This window comes from Apostichopus japonicus, chromosome 19 (genome assembly GCF_037975245.1).
Source record: "Apostichopus japonicus isolate 1M-3 chromosome 19, ASM3797524v1, whole genome shotgun sequence".
NCBI lineage: Eukaryota > Metazoa > Echinodermata > Holothuroidea > Aspidochirotida > Stichopodidae > Apostichopus > Apostichopus japonicus.
This window is the reverse complement of record NC_092579.1, coordinates 32,334,280-32,355,876: the sequence shown is the minus strand read 5'-3', so window position 1 is coordinate 32,355,876 and position 21,597 is coordinate 32,334,280. Positions and strand designations below refer to the sequence as shown.

At 38.5% G+C, this 21,597-nt stretch overlaps 1 protein-coding gene across 19 annotated transcripts in view; it reads right to left on the bottom strand.

The window, feature by feature from the left end:
- Nucleotides 1–8,431: 8,431 nt before the first annotated feature.
- The window catches only part of LOC139959805 (gamma-adducin-like), a 52,295-nt gene continuing 39,129 nt past the window's right edge, over nucleotides 8,432–21,597 (bottom strand). For 9 of the 19 annotated variants that reach the window (XM_071957665.1, XM_071957668.1, XM_071957680.1 and 6 more), the window contains 6 exons: nucleotides 18,445–18,548; nucleotides 18,002–18,196; nucleotides 16,664–16,814; nucleotides 15,647–15,861; nucleotides 10,919–10,991; nucleotides 8,432–9,726 (listed from right to left, as the gene is read on the bottom strand). The gene's annotated coding sequence lies outside the window, so the exon portion shown is untranslated. Of the gene's footprint in view, nucleotides 9,727–10,918; nucleotides 10,992–11,223; nucleotides 11,317–15,646; nucleotides 15,862–16,613; nucleotides 16,815–18,001; nucleotides 18,197–18,444; nucleotides 18,549–19,832; nucleotides 21,566–21,597 lie in introns of those variants that run through there. The other 10 variants (XR_011790224.1, XR_011790226.1, XR_011790225.1 and 7 more) reach the window with 10 other exon arrangements.

Sequence of the window (21,597 nt, the reverse complement as noted above, 5' to 3'; positions counted from 1 at the left end):
TGCTAACTGGATCCAGATGGACAGCCGATATTCATTGTGCACATATCGACACCACGTACGTACACGTATCGCGGCAAGTTGTTTATAATGGCGCGCAAAGGCATGGGCAAAGTTTGGCGTTGAATGAACTAGCCAATCACATTCCATTTAAGTGGAATATACTAGCCAATCACATTCCACTTAAGTGAAATAGACTATCCAATCACATTTCACTTAAGTGGAATTGTATTCCACTTAAGTGTAATTGTATTCCACTTAAGTGAAATAGACAGGACATTCCACTTAAGTGGAATTGTATTCCACTTAAGTAGAATACAATTCCACTTAAGTGAAATGCATTTCCTAAGTGAAATACAATTCCACTTAAGTGAAATAGATTTAGCTTAAGTAAGATGCAGTGACAAGTTGATGAATTCAGCTTAAGTAAAATACAATTAAGCTTAAGTGGAATGGTATTCCACTTAAGTGAAATAGAATTCCACTCAAGTTAAATAGTATTCTGCTTAAGTGAAATTGAATTCCACTTAAGTGAAATGTATTCGACTTAAGTCGAATTGCGAGGTAAATGTTAAAACGGCTTGCCATACGTGCACTGACCTAAATGGAGTGTAACCACTCCCGATTTTGCAATTTCCCAAGATCAGGCCCGAAAAATCCCAAGAAATACCAAGAACACTGTGCTGTATGGATTTCTAGCAATATCCAGCGATATCTAGGGATGAATATCCCAAGATCTTACCTAAACTGAAGGCAGATAGAGAATCGAAACCTTCAGTGAACTGAACTTGAAACTGTGCGTCTTTCGAAATGAAAAGAATGTGGGGAATTGCACAATAAACAGATCAAAGTTATATATTTCAGTCTCATTTCAATTATTCGAATTTGTTAAGCAAACAGCAGATATCACATCATATCAGTGAGCATGAAAATGGCGTTCCAGGATGAACAGCCTTCAAACCATGGGCGCAGATCCTGGTGGGGACAGCAGGACGCGTCCCCATCAACTTTTTTTCAGTAGTGGGGACATAATATACCGTGTCCCCACCAATTTTTCTTGACCAATAGCTGCATTTCAAGTTCCCCTGTATTGAACTTTGGCGCAGTTAGATCCAGCCCAGCCCCTCGGTTCCTACGCCCTTGCTAACCACTGCGTCACTGCAACTGTTGAGAAATAATGCTAATTTTTCTTCAAAATGGAACGGAGGGTGATGTTCAAATGCTGTACAGGATAACTCAAAACGTACACCTTTATTGAACTTCATATTTCAAATGGTCTCAAAATTGGCATTATTTTCAGTGATTTATACTACATGACTCTAGGTTTGGCAGTAACTTGTGAAAATGTTTCATAGTGAAAATAAAACAATGTCATGTTACTCATTAATTATTAAAGGGTTGGCAGAGCTGCTTTTCTTGCTCAAATTGATCAAAGAATATGTCCATGTGCTCATACATAGAGCATCTGTATGTCTTTATATCACATAGGAAGACTGTTCTCTCTGGGTATTGAAACATTTTGGAATATATATTCTACATTTTGAGTCCTTAAAAGATCTTAATTCTTTTGATTGCCTTGTTGCTAAAGTAATGGTCAAGACAACGTTTCCTGAATCTGCATAGCTCATGTCGCGGAGCGGTTGAAAACTATTAATATACAACAACCAGTTAAAACAACAGTATCAGGCAGTATTTTATCACCCTCCGTTCCATTTTTGAAGAAAAAATTACGATTAAAACATTGAACACTTCTATCGCTTAGCATACAATTTCCGAGGAAACAACACCGTGAAACTGGAGAACATTTATGAATAAGAAAGGTTTGATTTGACTGCGTTGAAATAACTGGCAAGATGCGTGGAGCGCTCTCTATCGGCCTCTTTTTTGGTCAGTTTGCAACTTCAGAGGAACAATAGAAACCCGAAAAAACTTTTAAAACGAACAAAGGATTCACAAACCTTTGTTCTGCCTAAAAGATAAGCAGAGGCCAAAAGAGGCCTAAAAGATAAGCAGAATGAAACTGTTAGCAAACTGCTTATCCACTAGAGAGCCTGTGTAATAGAATGTGTAAAAGTTTCGATCCTAGCAAGATCTTCTTCAGAGGCTTAAAAAATAAGATCAGCAGAAAGTTTGGTTTATTGTAGATTTGTGTGCGCGGAATTAGCCCGATTGATACGGGGAAAGGTGATTAATTTGCTCTAGGTGGGATCTGGTACGGTTATCTATAATTCTTTCGGAAATCTTACATACGGCTGGGAGGAGACTATTGGTCGATAGTTTTGAATTTTGGTGCGGTCTTTACTTAGTTTCGGTATTAAAATCTTTTTGGCGGATTTCCATGGGGCTGGGAAATAACCCAGTCTAAGGAGTTCGTTAAATAGTGGGAAAATATGAGAGTTAATGAATATCGGAGGGGAGTTTTTAGGCATTTGGTCATTTATGTTGTCAGGACCAGTGGAGGATGCATTTTTTAGTGGCACTATACCAATTGTTTATATCTATTTTATTGAGCAGAGGGATGTTTTTTGTTGAGACATCCTAATGGGTTGGTGTTAAAGCTGGTTGCATTTCTGATAATTGTACGGTCTATTTCGTGTTTACAGCTGATATCGTATCGGGGGCCATCGTAGATATTGAATATACTTTTAAAGTACGATTCAATTAGCTTTATTTGGTCTTGAGTTTTTGTGATGAGGTTACCTACGTTATCTCTAAGGCCTTGGTCTGTTTTACCTGTGTTTGGGGTTGTAATGGGGTTAATGATTTTTTTAAATTTTCCAAAAGTGTTTCGGGTTTTTATCATTACTTATTAAATCGCAGTTGTTTGGGACGCGGTTTTGTTCATCCGCCAATATTTGTCTGTTTATTGCTATTTAAGTTGGTTAATTTGGGTTTTTAGAGTTAGGTCTCGGGAGATGATATAGGTTCTACGTAGGCGACGTCTGAGTTTCATAAGTGTAAGGATTTTCTTATTTAGTTTTCGTTTTCTGTTTTGTTTTTAAATGACAGTGTCTTTTGAAAGTATTGAAGATATGATTGATGGGCAACGCTGTCACAGTAATTGTCGATGTAATTTAGCCAGGCGCGGCGGAACGGGAAAATTATTGGGGTGCTAATGTGTTAAGATTATCTAAGCGGAGCGCCACCATGGGTTGATGCGGAGCGTACAAGACAATTTTGGGGTTTTCAAACCCCCAGATGCCCGGAAACGGCACTTGCCGAGTGTTTTATGCTGCGAATACCTAGCCCTAAGATATGGGTCTCAAGCCTGCAATTTCTCAGATTGCACCAAAAAATCTGTAAAAGCATTGTAATTTGTATATTCGAGGGTGTTTTAAGAGAGTAGCTATTACTCGTAGTGTACTCGCAAAGACGTTTTTGAGTGTAGTAAATTACTACTTGCAATTAAATGCAATAATTAAATAAATGTCCTAAGAAAAAACAGAAAGCATTTCTTAATGTCAACAAATGGGTAATTCCAAACCATGTGCAGTTGCCAACAAATTTCTATGAACCAAGCACAGTCACGAATGCATGTACCCTATACAGTACAGGTGAAATGCTAATATTGTGTTTTTGTTCGTTTAATAATTAATTGCGCACATAGAGTCATGTTCCACGCCTTGCGTGTACTCGTAGTGTAAACGCAAATTTTGATGAGTGTATAGCGTTTAGCTGATTACACTCTTATTTAAAACACTAATATTCGATGAGGCATGATAGAGACAATCAATTATCATATCGTTTGAATGCTCTGGCTGCAATGCTCCGCACCTACCCTCCCCCCCCCCATGTCCCTGAAGGATATATCCATGGGAAATGTGCTACCATTGGAAGGATATATCTTTCAGGGGATGTTGGAGAACTGGCTGAAATGAGGCAAATCATTGGCCTAAGACGTAGTTGTGTTGCGCTTACCCCCCCCCCCCCCCCCCCGGTTCCGCCGCCACTGAATTTAGCTCGTTGTTTTGGTTGTTGTATTTTGGGAGTCTGTTTTATTGTAATTATACGTCACTTCGTTATTTGGTATGCGGTTGAGGTTTATGTCTAGCTCAAAAACGAGTGGAAAAATTGTCACTGATTTAGTCATCTTCTAGGATTTGTATCGAATGTGTTTAAGTTGCGAGGTGATTTGAGGTTACATGGGTAGTCAAGTAGTTCTGTAATATTGTTTATTGGGTTTATCCTAGGATTGGTACTTTGGCTAATTATCGTTAAGTTGTATTTATCACATATTTCTAAGAGATTTGCCTTTTTCAGAAAAAATAATGTGGGCAATTACTAGGAGTTTTGTATTTTTATTAGAACATATATATGCTATGCTGGATATGGGCTCATTTGGGGGACTATAATCATACCACGAAAGTGTCCATTAGGTATAGGTTGCATTGAGGGTGTGTTATTCTTTCGTCAAATGGCGTACCATGGGGGAGGGGGTGGTCTATCTGGCAGTGGCGGAGCGTCCATACAGTCAGGGGGCGGATACCCCCCCCCCTGACGGACTCAAATAGACTGCTGGCGCCTTTTTTTAGCTTTTTACCACTTTATATGCTATTATTGACGTTTTTATTGCGCTCTCATCTACCTATTGACATTTATCCTTTATCTGCAAATTAGCAAGGCCCGGAAAGTGTCATTTCCGCCGATCTAAGGAGCATCTTTATTCAAAATTTTCGGTACGCTCCGCGCCAAACCCGTGGTGGCGCTCCGCTTAGATAGTTTCGAAAGCGCCCCTACAGACCGTTCTCGCCCCCCTCGACCAATACCCTTAGCTCCGCCACTGCAAATGACCCGATAGAAATACGTGTTCTTTATAAGTGCACAATTTTGAAAAACCCCTCTTTTCAGCCCCCTCTTGTCCTCTCTGAAACACCCATCGACATTAAAATTAGACGTGGAATAGAAGACACCCTTGTCTTTGTTATACACTAATTTCGTGTAATTATCTGACCGGGAAAGGCTTTTTGTTTATATGATTTCTATTTTTTTCATAAATCACAAATCATTTTTTTCCCCTGCACGCCCCCACACAGCACCCAATTCCAAAATAAACTTCAGATTCGTAATCAGCGTGTCGCGAACTACCAGAAAAGATACACATTTATCGCCTTTGCGACAAAAAGTTTTTTCACCTTTAAAAACCGTAAGCAGTTTTTTCCAAAATTTATGCCAAAATTTGACCCATTTATTCATAAATGTCAAGATAAAACTCAAGATGACAAACAAAGGTTTGATTTGACTGCTTTGAAATCACGTATCACTGGCAAGATGCGTCGAGCGCCCTTTTATTTCGCTCAGTTTGCAACTTTTCAGAGGAACAATAGAAAACGGAAAAACTTTTAGGGGCAACAAAAGATTTTAATCCTTTGTTCGTCGTAAAAGTTTTTCGGTCTTACTTTTTCAAGTTTGAGGTGCAAAAACTTGTTGTCGCAAATTCGATAAATGTGTATCTTTTCTGGTAGTTCGCGACACGCTGATTACGAATCTGAAGTTTATTTTGGAATTGGGTATCAAAAAGAAGTACTTTTTAAACTTTTCAGACAAAAAACCTATTTTTGTCGCAAATAAAAATTGCCAAAAATTGACCCCAAATCGATTTCGCCCATATGACGTGACAGGGGGTAACCGATGCTCAGGAGCCCAAATCTGCAACTCCCAGGTCCATATCTGCTTCCGTTCGGGAGATACGTGGTCTCAAAGGACCCGATAGAAATACGTGTTCTTTTTAAGTGCACAATTTGGAAAACCCCCTCTTTTAAGGCCCCTCTCTTGTCCTCTCTGAAGCACCCATCGAAATTAAAATTAGACGTGGAGTAGAAGACACCCTTGTCTTTGTTATACACTTATTTCGTGTAATTATCTGACCGAGTGACCGGAAAAGGCTTTTTGTTTATATGATTTCTATTTTTTTCATAAGTCATAAATCTGGACTTTGAAGTTTAAATATTAGAAACGAGCATTAATTCTCAACAGTTCTAGTGGCGCAGTTGGTAGTGCTCTGGACTGACAAAGTCCGTGTCTCAGGTTCGATTCCCAGACAGAGCATTTTGATTTTTTTCTCTTTTCCTTCTTCCATTCTGGACTTTGAAGTTTAAATATTAGAAACGAGCATTAATTCTCAACAGTTCTAGTGGCGCAGTTGGTAGTGCTCTGGACTCACAAACTCCGTGTCTCAGGTTCGATTCCCAGACACAGCATTTTGATTTTTTTCTCTTTTCCTTCTTCCATTCTGGACTTTGAAGTTTAAATATTAGAAACGAGCATTAATTCTCAACAGTTCTAGTGGCGCAGTTGGTAGTGCTCTGGACTCACAAACTCCGTGTCTCAGGTTCGATTCCCAGACACAGCATTTTGATTTTTTTCTCTTTTCCTTCTTCCATTCTGGACTTTGAAGTTTAAATATTAGAAACGAGCATTAATTCTCAACAGTTCTAGTGGCGCAGTTGGTAGTGCTCTGGACTCACAAACTCCATGTCTCAGGTTCGATTCCCAGAGAGAGCATTTTGATTTTCTTTTCTTTTCCTTCTTCCATTCTGGACTTTGAAGTTTAAATATTAGAAACGAGCATTAATTCTCAACAGTTCTAGTGGCGCAGTTGGTAGTGCTCTGGACTCACAAACTCCGTGTCTCAGGTTCGATTCCCAGACACAGCATTTTGATTTTTTTCTCTTTTCCTTCTTCCATTCTGGACTTTGAAGTTTAAATATTAGAAACGAGCATTAATTCTCAACAGTTCTAGTGGCGCAGTTGGTAGTGCTCTGGACTCACAAACTCCATGTCTCAGGTTCGATTCCCAGAGAGAGCATTTTGATTTTCTTTTCTTTTCCTTCTTCCATTCTGGACTTTGAAGTTTAAATATTAGAAACGAGCATTAATTCTCAACAGTTCTAGTGGCGCAGTTGGTAGTGCTCTGGACTCACAAACTCCGTGTCTCAGGTTCGATTCCCAGACACAGCATTTTGATTTTTTCTCTTTTCCTTCTTCCATTCTGGACTTTGAAGTTTAAATATTAGAAACGAGCATTAATTCTCAACAGTTCTAGTGGCGCAGTTGGTAGTGCTCTGGACTCACAAACTCCATGTCTCAGGTTCGATTCCCAGAGAGAGCATTTTGATTTTCTTTTCTTTTCCTTCTTCCATTCTGGACTTTGAAGTTTAAATATTAGAAACGAGCATTAATTCTCAACAGTTCTAGTGGCGCAGTTGGTAGTGCTCTGGACTGGAGAGACACCGACAAACTCCATGTCTCCGGTTCGATTCCCAGACAGAGCATCATGTCTGCGGTTAATGTCTAGACAGAGCCTTTTACTTTTCTGTTCTTTGGAGGGAGTGGAAGTATAAATATAAGAAACGAAGTTTTTCCAGAGGGAACCGAAATGGTGTAATTGGTTATTCCATCGTTCAGTAAGCGATTGGTTTGGATTGCATCGGTTCAAGCCCCAGGTGAGTATTCACAAAAGGAGTTCTGACAAGTGGATAAGGTGAATCCCGAAGGCGGGCGGTCCCCCTCCTCCTGGCAGGTGGACAAGGTGAGCACCGAGGCTGAGAGGGGGGAGGATGAGAGGGGGTGAGGGTGCGGACAAGGTGAGGTCACCGCCCCCTCCCCCTGACAAGGTAAAGGCGCGGACAAGTGGAGTTCGCCGCCACCCCTCCCCCTGACAAGGTTCAACGCGGACAAGGTGAGTTCGCCGCCACCCCTCCCCCTGACTAGCTAATCGGGGGTGAGGGAGTAGTGGAGAAAATGTTTTTACAAAAAAAGACTAAGTCCAAACAGCAGGATCTTTAAATATTTGTAAAGCTTTAGAAACCAGAGGCCCACCTAATGGTCTAGTGGTAAAGACTTTTGCTTTTGCATCTCAAGGTCCCTGGCTCAAACTCAATCTTTGCTTTTCCTTTTACAATACTCATGTAAAAGGAAGAAAAAAAGGAACAAAAAGAATGATACTTTGAAATAACTTCTTCTTTTTAATGACAAATCAGTTCATGGACAGGATATACCTTCATCCCTCCCACCATAGTTAATACCCTTCAACTACCTGTCCAGAAACAGGTTATCCCTCATCAAATTATTATGCAAATACTAATCAAAACATGCAATACATATTTCATAAACATTCTTAGTGATACCTGCATCTACTATTGAGATGGTTGGGTGACAACAGACAGTTTCTATAATGTTTCTATTATTTATAATATCAGCCTGGAGGGCAGTTATTTAATGATACTAAGCAGTCACATGTACATATGGGATAAGCCTATGGCCTTTTTACGTCACACCAGGTGGCTATCCAATTCACACCAGTACATTCTTTTTGGACATTTTTTTTTAAACATTTGGAAGACCATTTCAACATGAGGGGAAAAAGAATTGATTTCTCCTAGATAAAAATAATAACCCCATCTTACTTTAGCCAGATAGGGCTTGAATCCATAGGTTTGCTTGACGACAAGTTCCCAACAAAAAGGAGTTGGCCTTCCATGGCTGATTGCTGATTCAGTTTACAATACCATGGCGCCCCTGCTACCATCAATAAAATTGTCTTTAACTTTCATTTATTAACTAAACCTGATTTTGAATTAATTTTAGATAACTCAATTTTTACATTTTTTGCCCTCCAGTTTGAAAAAGGAAACGTTACTACCATAGCACAAACAACATATATGTGGAAAGGTTGCTCCCTTTCATTGCTGTCTCAATCACCCCCCCCCCCCCCCGGCTCCGACTACCACACCCCAAATTATATACACGAAGAGTGCATTATTGAAAGTTTCTTTAAATATAGCCTTATCATGCAGCAAACCTGTGCTACTGCAAACTGAAAATTCAATTCAAAGATTCTCCCTCTTCACTTTCATTTCTCCTTCTCTATCCTTCGCCTCACCACCCCCCACCCCACCCCTGGTCCTTCCAACTACCATCCATAACTCCTGCCAATACTAAATTCAGTCACCTTATCATGCCCCCATAAAGTGTCAGTCAGTCAAGCACCACAATGTTTGTAGACCAAGAAATCAACAACCGAAACCCATTTTTAAAACTTTAAAGCCCCATCAAATAAAGATGCTGTTTTTTTCTTCTTTTTCTCTAAACAAGATAAACAAGATAAACACACAAACACCAAATCCAAAATATATAAAATTCCAATTCCCATTTTGAATATTCTTCAAATTTTGTTTGCCAAGCCAGGTTAAAAAAGTGAGTGTTATTCTTTTTGGCCTTCCTTTGTTGCAATGCAAACACAGAGGTGTTTGCATTGCAACAAGGTGTAGTTTTCTATACTAAAAAACAAATAAAATCAAATAAAACTTAAATAAAAGATGATTATAGCACATGCAGGAGAAGAGTGAGAGCCCTCCCAAATACTACCGGCTTATGTATACAAAAGACCTTTTTCCGAAATCCTTTTTCCGACATCGTGGCAAATCGAGAGTTACTTTTCACCCCCGCTCCACCATCCACGCAGGAACCCACCCAGACCCCCCTGCGGGGACGATTTATTCTGTTCCAGTTTCTCATCCAAGGAGGGTAACTCTATATGGTTCAGAGCTATGTCAAAGAAGAGCGGTTTGCACGGTGACGGCTTAAAGTCCAGTGGAAATGTGGTGAAGTTGGGCTTGGCGGCCAGGTCCGGCTGGTTGGCGTTGTACCGGTCAAGCCATTCCGCCAGCGGTCGATTGTCCTTCAGACCGAGTTGCGCCATTCCTTTGCTGATGAAAGGTTCATTGGAATCTGAAAAATGAACGCAGAGAGGTTCTTGGTAAGCCATGTTTTTTTTTTATGTATTCTTGGGTGGAGGGTATTTTCTATGGGTGAGGATAATCTGGAGGGTGGGGGAAGTCAATTCAATTAACTGTGAGAAATGTCATTGAATTAGGAACCACCTAAGGCCTATTCTCATCTTTGTAGTAAGTTTGTCACCTTGAGCTACGTGACAGTTCATAAGTAGGGGGGGGGGTATATTCGAGTGGAATTTGGGATTCAAATCCCTGAATAGAGAAAGTTTACAAAAACTTGTTAATTTGCAGTCATTTTTTGTTATTGCTGTCACAAACAGAAATGGATACCCACTTTCTATTATTTGTAGATGACAGAGACTGGTTCAATCGCAGTCTACAAGGCCAGATAAACTCTTTATATTTTGGCTTTCAATTTCTTTATTCTGACAAATTTCGATAGTACAAAAGACGGCAGTTTTGATCAGGCTTTTGATACTTCCTTGTGATCCCTGAACATCATACATTCAGCTACAAGCAAAAATAACTGTTGTCTGTCCTGTCCACCACAATAATCCTATTGTAATATTTTCAGACCCTAAGGGCTAATAGGTCTCTTCCCCCCCCCCCCCCCCCAAAAAAAAGGTGTGAAAAGGGGCGGTGCTGCTTCCAACCGAATGAATCTTTTCACTCATTGTTTAACCAAAGAGAAAAATTTGGGAAAGAAAACAACAGATTATTAATATAAAGGCCATATTTCTCTGAATCATTGTCTATGCTCTGATGGAATACATTTGTTCCAGTAGCAGGGTTCAATTCCAAGGTTCCAAATGGACACGGCAGTTTAATCTGCATTTTCCTGACGATCAGACCCAAAAGAGAACATCGATATGTCTCTCCACTGTTATCCCAAAGAAGAAACCTTTCAGAAACTCAAGGGTACTAAAGGATTTCTTCCTTTTAAATTAACCAGTGTCCTACACAAAATTAACAGGGTAGTAACATGATGGTCTCTGCCTGATTCCCCCTCCCCCCCACCCAATTTCTTTTCTTAAAGTTTTGGTATTCATCCTTTCATATATAGTCCATCTTGCATTTTGCCTTTTGAAAAACAAGAATCCTTAATCTTCATCCAAAGCAGCAAAAAGTTTCTTTCCAAACACAGTACATTGATTATTATTATTATTATATTATTATTAAGTACATACCTAGAATGGAGGCCGCCTGAGCAGAGTACTTCAAGTCGTTGATATCTTGCGCAAGAGTGTCCAATTCCTCTACCTATTGATTAAATGAAACCAAAATCTAATCATGATGTCTTTAGGGAGTTTAGAGTTTAGGGAGTTTTTAGGGAGTGTCACTACCCGACAAGCCCTATAGGGTTTTTTAATACACTTCCTTTCACAAGTTTTGTTTCTTATCTCCTTCTATGTCATATGTCATACTTATGTCATACTTATGTTAAAATAGAACAAAAATCAATAAATGAAATGAAATAAATGAAATTAGTTACCTTTTTTTTTTAATTCGAGTAAAAGGTTTGTCTTTGTTGTTGTTGATATCAAATCAAAAGGAGTTTAACCCCTGGTCGACCTGGCGAGAGGTCCTACGGGGGATAATAAGTTTGTTTTTATAGAATAGACATTTTTTTTTTTTTTCTTGGAAAGGTTGTCTATGTTCAGTCAGGGAATTGCTGGTAAATGAAGTCTTATATATTTATATTGGACAGGATAGCCATAATCATACCCGAGGTCAGAGTCAAAGAGTCACTTAGGGAGGGATTTCTAAAGGAGAGGAATTTTTTAAGTACTGAGAATTGTGGAGACGGAGTGGTTTCTATTGTTTGGGTAGGGAGTGGTTGTGGTTTCTATTGTTTGGTAACAATATAATCTGTATATATAAGTATACTTGGGCCTAGAACCATTTAGGAAAGGATTTTTTTAATGGAATGAGACTTTAAGTAGTAACAATTGTGAATACAGAAAGGGTTTGGTTTTGGGGTAGTGAGTTGTTGCGACTTTGTATTTCAGGGGGAGGTCTTCAATCAAAGGGTCGTTCTCGAGGTTGTTTTTGTATAACTTGGTGTTGAATTCTTCAAGTCGGGTGAAAGTAGATTTTGTGTTTCCTGCACGGAGAACGTACAAAGTAGCAATATAGGTAGGGATTTTGAGTGCGAGTCGATAAGCTGTGGTGTGGATTCTGTTTAAAATTTGTTTATTGGGATTAGAGATGGTAAGCAGGGAGATGCTCCCGTAACTGAGAATCATTTTTACTTTGGATTTATAGATTTGGATAATGGTTTTCGGAGGGAAGTTATATTTGTGTGAGAGGATTTGAATGGATTTAAGTTGGAACCAGCAGCGTCCTGCAGTTCTGTTACAAAGTAGATTAAACAATAATTTGCTATCGAAAGTGGTACCAAGGAAGGTTGCATTAGGAGTAGCAGTGATTGAGGTGTTGAAAAGATTCATTTTGGCAATATGGTTATGGTATTTTGAGTTTATTATGGAGAAATTGGCTAGGTTAGATATTGAGGGATATATTTTTGTTCTCCACATCGAGCACCACTTTTCGAGATGTGTAATTGCTCTTTTAATATTTAGTTCCGTCATATAGATATTTTTACTGGTGCTCCAAATGGCTATGTCGTCAGTGTACTGACTATAGCTGCATTTAGATAGAGGGGGGATGTTCAAATCATTAACATATAGGGTGCAGGGGAGGGGGCTGAAAACAGCGCCCTGTGGAGTCCCTGCACCAAGTGGAAAAGGTTTTGATTGTTGGTTTTTGTAGCATATTTTGGCATTGCGCTCACTAAGGAAAGAGGAAAGAAGTCTGGTGTAATTGGAGGGGAGATTAAAGTTAAGTAGTTAAATTCTTATGCCGTTGTGCCAAGTTTTGTCGAACTCCTTTTTGGCATCAAGGAAGAGGGCAGTGGTATCATGTTTTTTTATGAAGCCGATGCGAATTTCTTTGGAAAGGTGGAAAGTTTGGTTTATTGTAGATTTGTGTGCCCGGAATTAGCCTGATTGATACGGGCAAAGTGATTAATTTGCTCAAGGTGGTTTCTGGTGCGGTTATCTATAATTCTTTCGAAAATCTTACCTAAGGCTGGTAGGAGACTAATTGGTTGATAGTTTTGAATTTTGGTGTGTCTTTACTTAGTTTCGGTATTAAAATCATTTTGGCGGATGTCCACAGGGTTGGGAAATGACCCAGTCTAAGGAGTTTGTTAAATAATGGGAAAATATGAGAGTTAATGAATATCGGAGGCCCACGGAGGGGAATCTTTTAGCATTAGGTCATTTATGTTGTCAAGACCAGGGGAGGAGGCATTTTTGCATATTCAGTGGCACTATACCAATCATTTATATCTATTTCTTTGAGTAGAGGGATGTTTTTGTTGAGACATCCTTAGAAGTTGGGGATAAAGCTGGTTGCATTACAGATAATTGTACGGTTTATTTTGTGTTGGAATCTGTTATCGTATGGAGGGCCATCTAAGATATTGAATATAGTTTTCAAGTATGATTCACTAAGCTTTATTTGGTCTTAAGTTTTTGTGATGAGGTTACCTACTTTATCTCTAAGGCATTCGTCTGTATTACCTGTGTTTGGGTTGTAATGGGTTTTCGATATTTCTTTAATTTTTCCAAAAGTGTTTTGGGTTTTTGTCATTAATGATTGAATCGCATTTGTTTTGGACTCGGTTTTGGTCGACCGCCGATATTTGTGTATTTATTTGTTTTTCAAGTTGGTTAATTTAGGTTTTTAGAGTTGGATCTGGGGAGATCATATAGGTTCTATGTAGTCGACGTCTGATCTATTTAGTGTAAGAATATTCCTATTTAGTTTTGGATTCCTGTTTTGTTTTTAAGGGGCAGTGTTTTTTGAAGGTATTAAAGATATGTTGGGCAATGCTGTCACAATATATGCCGATGTAATTTAGCTTGTTGTTGTGGTAATTGGCAATAGTGTTGTTTGTTATGATCCCTTTTTAAATGATGTCCAGTCTGCTTTATTGTAATTATACGTTAATTCGTTATTTTGGATGCGACTGAGGTTTATGTCTAGCTCAAAAAGGAGTGGAAAATGGTCACTGATTAGGTCATCTTCTAGGATTTGAATCGAATGAGTTTTAGTTGCAAGGTGGTTTGAGGTTATGGCGTAGTCAAGTAGTTCAGTATTATTGTTTATTGGGTTTATCCTAGTTTTGGTATTTTGGTTAATTATTGTTAAGTTGTGTTTATCACATATTTCTAAGAGGGATATGCCTTTTTCAGATATTTTGGTGCTACCAAAAATGATGTGGTGGGCATTTAAATCTCCTAGTAGTATTGTATTTTTATTAGAACTGTTTTTGATTGTGGATATGGGCTCATTTGGGGACTATAATAGCTAATAATGTGGAGAGATTTATTGTCTCTTTCGAGTACAATTTCAATTGTTTGGGTTTGTTTGGGAGGAGGGTGGCTTTGAGGTTGTTTTTTTCAGCAATAAGTACTCAAACCATATATCGAGAGATATCATGTCTGAAAGTTTGGTAACCAGGGATGCTAAGGTGGGAATTTGTATTTAGTTTAGTTTAAAGAAATGATATCCGGGGAGTGGTTGGCGAATATACTAAGTAGGAGGCTTAATTTTGGAAGGATACTGTTGATATTTAGGTGGAGGAACTTGACCGAAGGAGGGAGTGTGCTTGTCATGTAGGTGATTGAGGAGGGCTAAATATTGAAGGATGGTGGAGACGTTCCATAATTACAGTTTCTGGGATATTTAAGTTTAGGTGTTTTAGTGCTAACACGGTGGCGTAACTGGCAAGGTCGTCAGATTTAATATTAATGTTGGCTGTTTGGAAGGTGTATTGTACTAATTCAATTACAAAGGTTGGGATATTAAGTTTTTTTTCAGTGACGATTTTATTTGTTATTTCAATTTTAGGGGTAAAATTGGTTACATTCGCGTAGGTTCTTTGTTCTTGTTGTTTGTTATTAGCTTCAGTTTTAGCTTCTTTAAATTTTGGGCATCCTTTGTAAAGGGCGACATGAGTCCCTGAGCAATTGGCACATTTTGGGTTTTCTTTTGGTTTGGGACAGTCTTTAACTCTGTGGTTTTTGCCACATCTGAGACATCTGGTTTGATTTTTGCAAGTATGGGGGGTGTGTCCAAAGAGTTGACATTTGAAACATTGAGTGATTTGGGGGGGTTCGTGGTATTCTTCTGTTTTGTGTTTAGAGTATCCTAAGTAGAAACCTTGTTTGATTAGGGGTTGTTGAGGCTCTTGTTCTTCAAACGTCATTTTTACTTTCCAAGCTGTATTGTTTGTGGCATGACTAATGAGTCTTTTAGCTTGTATTGGGGTGTATTCTTGGTCTTTGAGTTCTTGTTCAATATCTTTGATTTGAATTTCAGGGTTTATGCCACAGGCTACTACGGAGAAGTTTCTTTGTCATACTTTTTTGGGGATTCTTGGTTTGGGGTTGCCTAGTTAAGTCTTTTGATTCCATGGTTTCAGGAGGATATTTGCAGTTTTAGGGTCATGGGGGGTGATTAGGATGTTGTTACTACGAAGACGGTTTATATTTGAGATCATGGCATTTGGTTTTTCTTCATTGATTAGTTTAGCAAGTGTTTATTGGGTTTTTTGATAGTTCTGGTAAGATTCCTGATACAATGATTGTTTGAGCGGACTTTTTGGTGGTTGGTTTGGAGTTTGGAGATGGGTTTATTTCAACGTATATTGGACGTTGTCTTTTTCTGCTATTTTTGTACAGGGATCCAGTCATTAATGTCTATGTCAAAATCAGAGAGGTTTAGGTTTTCGACTAAGGGGGCGGTTATAGGTGGGTAAGGGGTTGTCATATTGGCAAAACAGCCCCTCCCTACGGGTTTTAAATGGCTTTTATACAATGAAATTGATCATAAACTTTACTTACTAGAAAGAATTAGTCTCCAGCCTAAGACGGCGGACGGAAAGAATAGGAACTCCTTTTGAAGAGACACACTATGAATCGAAAGTGTACTCTGCAGCGTTGTGTTGGTATCCAAGGAGGCGTACGTTTTGTAAATGGCGGGTAAGTCATAGAGTGAAGGATGATGGGGTGGCGCTATGTCAAAAAGCTAACTGTTGATCAATATAGTCCACAGAACCCTAAGGAAAGGAGAGGAATGCACAAGAAATAGCCAGTTTTCTTCAAAGTAAGTCTCGTACATTTAGCACAAAACATAAAAAACTAATTAGCAACTAATTCCAACAAAGTTTAGACTGTGATTGAAACTTTACTGGTGGAAACATAATTAAATATGTATTTTTATGAACCTTTCTTTCTTATGACTAACCTTGACTGTATATTGCAGCTTTCCAGCTTAGCTGGTGTTTTTCCTTCAAATGAGTTTTCTTGAGTCATCTTCGAGTTTTCTGATCTTGACAACAATCAACTGTCTTTTTAATTTACCACAACCCAGACCACACTAATTGGCAACTCTTTCCAACAATATAAGGCAACAATCATCAATTTAAGACAACCAAATTACTAATTACAAAATGATTCCAACAAACTAAGGCACCGGGTCTCATTAATTTAGCACAAAACAGACCACACTAGTTAGCAAATCATATCAATAAACTAAGGCAAAACTTATAAATTTAATACAAACACACCACACTAACTACCAACAAATTATCACAGTACTCCTCTTCAATTTAGCACAAATAGACCACACTAATTAGCTACTCATTCCACCAAACTAAGGCACAATGTCTCTTTAATTTATCACGAAACAGACCACACCAAAGTACCGACTGGTTCCAACAGGCTAAGGCACCATGTCTCGAACATTTAGCACTGATCTTTACAAGCAACTGTTGAGAGGACAAGACTGATGTTCATGATACTGGCTTACAATGATGTTTCCCTTGAAACTTAATTTTTCTCCAATTTCTGTTAAATCACCTCCAGATAGCACTTCCAGATCTCTCTGTAGAGGACAAGCTTGAAGGATCTTCTCGTATTTGGTGGAGTTGAGATCTTTACCAAACAGAACGTTTCCTCTCACGGTATCATTTTGGATCCAAGCTTGTTGAGCAACATAGGCCAGAGATCTCTGATGAAAGGAGAGGAATACAAAACAAATTAGTCATTTTTCTTCAAAGTAACAGCAAAAGTAAAAAAGTCAAACCCTGTTAACAACCAAACTGTCAGCCGTGAGACAAAACATGTATACTCTTCTAGAGGGGCAATTTGTGAAAGAAATGAAATTTTATGGTCAGATCAAAGTTATTGGACACTGGTTTGAACAACTCTCAAAAAAGACCTCACTAAATACCAACTCGTTCCATCAAACTAGGTACAATGTCTTATTAATTTTAGACAACAAAAATACTTATTACAAATTCATTCCAACAAACTAAGGCAACAGGTTTCATTAATTTAGCACAAAACAGACCACACTAATTAGCAACTCATATCAATAAACTAAGGCAGAACTTATCAATTTAATACAAACACACCACACCAATTACTGACTGGTTCCAATAGGCTAAGGCTGAGGTCTTATACATTTAGCACAAAAATGTCTCCTACATTTCTAATTAAAAACTAATACCAATAAACTAAGGCACCATGTCTCAATAATTTAGCACAAAAACAGACTACATCTCATGCCAATAAACTAAGAAACCAATTAGGTTCATTTTGATGTTGTCATGGTTGCTTGGAATGAGTGGAATGTGTCACTCTGTTCAAACTATATCATGGAATTTGTTCAGCCTTTCTGTAAGAATAGTAGTTTAGCACACAAAAAACATCAAATACCAACTGGTTCCAACAGGCTAAGGCACCATGTCTCATACATTTAGCACAAAAACAAGAACACACCAAATACCCACTGGTTCCAACAGGCTAAGGCACCGTGTCTCGTACCTTTAGCACAAAAACTGACCACACCAAATACCAACTGGTTCCAACAGGCTAAGGCACCGTGTCTCGTACATTTAGCACAAAAACTGACCACACCAAATACCAACTAATTCCAACAGCCTAAGGCACCGTGTCTCATTCAATTAGCACAAAAACACACCACACCAATTACCGACTATTTTCAATAGGCTAAGGCACCGTGTCTCGTACATTTAGCACAAAAACAGACCACACCAAATACTGACTGGTTCCAACAGGCTAAGGCACCGTGTCTCCTACATTTAGAAATGATCTTGACAACAATCAACTGTTGAGAGGACAAGACTGATGTTCATGATACTGGCTCACACTGATGTTTTCCTTGAATCTTACTTTTTCTCCAATTTCTATTAAATCACCTCCAGATAACACTTCCAGATCTCTCTGTAGAGGACAGGCTTGAAGGATCTTCTCGTATTTGGTGGAGTTTATGATCTTTCAACCACTTGTTCTAAACCTGATCCAGCTTCATTACAGACATCCAAGACTCACAATTTTCCTTCAATTTTCTTCATCTTCTTCTTTCACCTGAGACAGTATTGTAAAAGATAAGAAGATTTCATATATTGGAAAGCAGATAGACATTGCAACTAGACTCATTTTTATACACTCCCTTCCTCCCCTCCCTCCCCCTGACTACCTAAACAACCCTGACTGCTGCCTCATTGATATAACAATATATAAACAAATGTATATGATTGTGGTTTAATGGCAGAAATAAACGAAACAAATACCAGAGCTTAAATATTTCTGTGTTACTATAGTAAACTGCATACCCAAACGGAAGCATTACAGAATCTTCAATGTCTCAGACCTCCAGCAGGATGTTACAGTCACAGTTCATGGAGTCTCCTTGTGAATCAGTGTGGCCAATGCAATGCTGTAAAGACAAATATCAAAGCAATATGTACAGTATATATATATACCTTTGGTGTGACATAAATTTAAGTATTTTTTTTAAAGTAGTTTTACATAAGATCATCTTCCTGTTTGCATATGCAGATACCTTTTTGATGAATGTTTACAAACATGAATAAACTGTACCTCTATTTGTTACTAAGTGCCTGTTTATTTTTAATACTTGCAATATGACTCTTTAATAAACCTTACTAGACATTGCTATCAAACCTATGGAGTACTTCGTAAAATGCCAAAACTTCCTTTGATGTATATTGTTCACTATAATGGTCAAGCTGATTGAAAGGAATGGATTCAACACAATTTGAGAACATTTCATCAGTCAAACAATTTGGAGAGCATGTACTAGTTTAAACAAACTTAGCAAGCACATTCATGAGGAACTGGAAAATTGAAAAATGTCTGAAATAAACATCATTCTTGAAACGAGAAACTTGACAAGTGAAATAAGGACCGACACTTAAGCTACAACAAGTACACTTAGCAAAGATGAAAACTGGCTTTTCAGCCAACACACAAGTACCAACAACATATTAGTATATTCATGGTAAACCATCATGTGCTTCCATGACTTCTAGCACCTGTGTAATAATATTCTATATCAACAAGGACAGAGATACTATATATTGTACTTATCTCTCAATACTCTTAATATGTGTTTACCATGAGTTGTGTTCCTCACAGCTTTCAATCAATGTTTTCAAATTGAAAACCAAATCAAAGACAATTACTCAACAATGAGAGGTCGACTTAGCAAAGTTTGAATTCGGTTTAATAATAATCAAAGTTTCAGTGAAACAGTTCTGCAGACCATAAAATCATGCCTTAGGCATCAAAGAAGGCTATGATCTGATAAAGATATGCCAAGAGTTGGACCAATACTGTTAAGCCTAGCTTCAGGTCAAAATTATGCTAGTTGATCAAATTAATACATGTATATCAATTTAGTTGCCTACGCTAGGTAACATCAGCTTTCATGGAGAGTTTTCTCCATACTTGAACCATCACTAACATCAATTAGACCACAGAGCTAGGCCTAATTGCTTGAGAATTTCATTTTACAAAGTACTGTTGCTTGTATAAGAAGCCTAGGATAGGCTAGTTAGTCCTCATCTCTATCTAGCCTTCGCTTTGGTAGGCTAGCCTAGGTTTCCCATTTTCATTTGGTGGTAGGCCTAGCCTGGGGCCATCTGTTCCCTCCCCTAACAACATTATTTTCCTCCCACTTAAAAGTTGAACAACTTACATTAACATTTTCAGGGGAGTTAACTAAGGTTTTTCATGGGAGGCATATTGGCTAGGCTATGTGGAAAGAATAGATGTTGTAAGTGGAATAACTGTAAGAAAAGATTTAAAGGGAGAAAGGTAAAGTTAAGGGTGAAAAATAACACGGTTAAGGAAACTAACATACTATTTTCAAGGGAGGAGACTGTTGTTCTGTAGGCTCTGACTGCATATTCTTGTAGAGTAAGCTAAAGAAAGTTGTGATAGTATGAAAATAGAAAATGTGACCAGGTATCTTCCTTGTGTAACTGTTCAGTGATTGGAAGATAAAAAAGTGTTTGTGAATAGGCCGGATTGTTTGCATAGGATTGTATGCGAACATGGGGTAATATACATGCGTGGAATTCATAGTGGTAATGGGTCGTTTGCTTGTAATGGCATTCATTGTGGGAATGAAATAACATAGAAAATTTAGCCTATAGGTATGCCCTCCTTGGTTCCTCTCCTTGTTTTCCTATTTACCAGTTTCTTCAATTACTACAGGTACAAGTGTCTCTTGAAATATGTTCCTTTCTTTCACCAAACTCTCCTAAATCACAAGACACATTTACTACGTGCAGTTGCTTCACTACCTAAATTAATTCTTTCCACAGCCAAGCCGTCTTTCTTTCCTCCCCTGAAAAACATTGGTTTCAACCCCTAAAAATAATTTCAGGGAGGAAACTATTGTTTTTATTCTTGGAAGTTGGAGAAGAAACCAACGGACTTGCCTGTCATGATGGAAAAAAAAAAAAGGAAAGAGAGCTTTCATCCTAAGCTAATTTGTCCGGCTGCGAGTTAGTTTCTTGTGGATGTGTTACTGTTATTGTTAAGTGCTAGATGGCATAGCCTAGGCTATGGTAGGCTACTCTGGTAGGAATTTAAAGACATTTAGGCCTAGGCTAATTAAGTTAGGCCTAGCCTAACTGTACTAGCCTTAACCAGAAAGTAATTAGGCCCAACCAGCTAGGTCTAGTATTTTGTCGGAAGATATAAAGTGACCTACTTTACTTACGTTAATTGTCTAGTGAATAATCATATTAGGCCTAGATTAGCATTCCAACTAGTATAGACGCCAGTGCCTACGTGAGCTAGCCTATCGTTAGGCCTAAGCTATACTATTATATGATAGGCTAGCGTAATTTCTCACGCTCGCTGACTCAAACAATGTGAAGTACTAACTTGCTCCATAAAACTAATACACAACCTTCGAGCTGGCGAATATATCTGCCATTCACATTCTTTGGCAGTTACCCCCCCCCCCCCATACAGAATAGGCTACAAATTACAATTACGTATGAATTGTTAGCCAACGGCTGCCAGGAAGCGAACTGCACGTACTGCTCGTGTAACCTTTCGTGAGCTTTATATACAGATCATAATTCGCGCTCCGTTGCTTAACCTTTGACCACGACCGTGTGCGTCTATGGCAAGCCATGTGGGACAAACACCGCATAATATATCAACGTATTAATTGAAAAAAAATAAACTAGCAATGACATGCTAGATGCATATCCATTTGAAATCATTACATTTACAACGAAACAATTCAAATGTTCTCATAACATAGGCCTAAGGTCATTAAACATGTTGCATGGTCAAGATAATTTATTGAGTTCGCTGCGAATCTCGTCACAAAAGTTGTTTTAATGACCAATATATCATTACTCGAATGGGTTGGTCTGGCATTAGGCCTAGGCGGGACAGTAGGCGTACTGTCATGATCAACGCGGGGGGGGGGGGGGGGG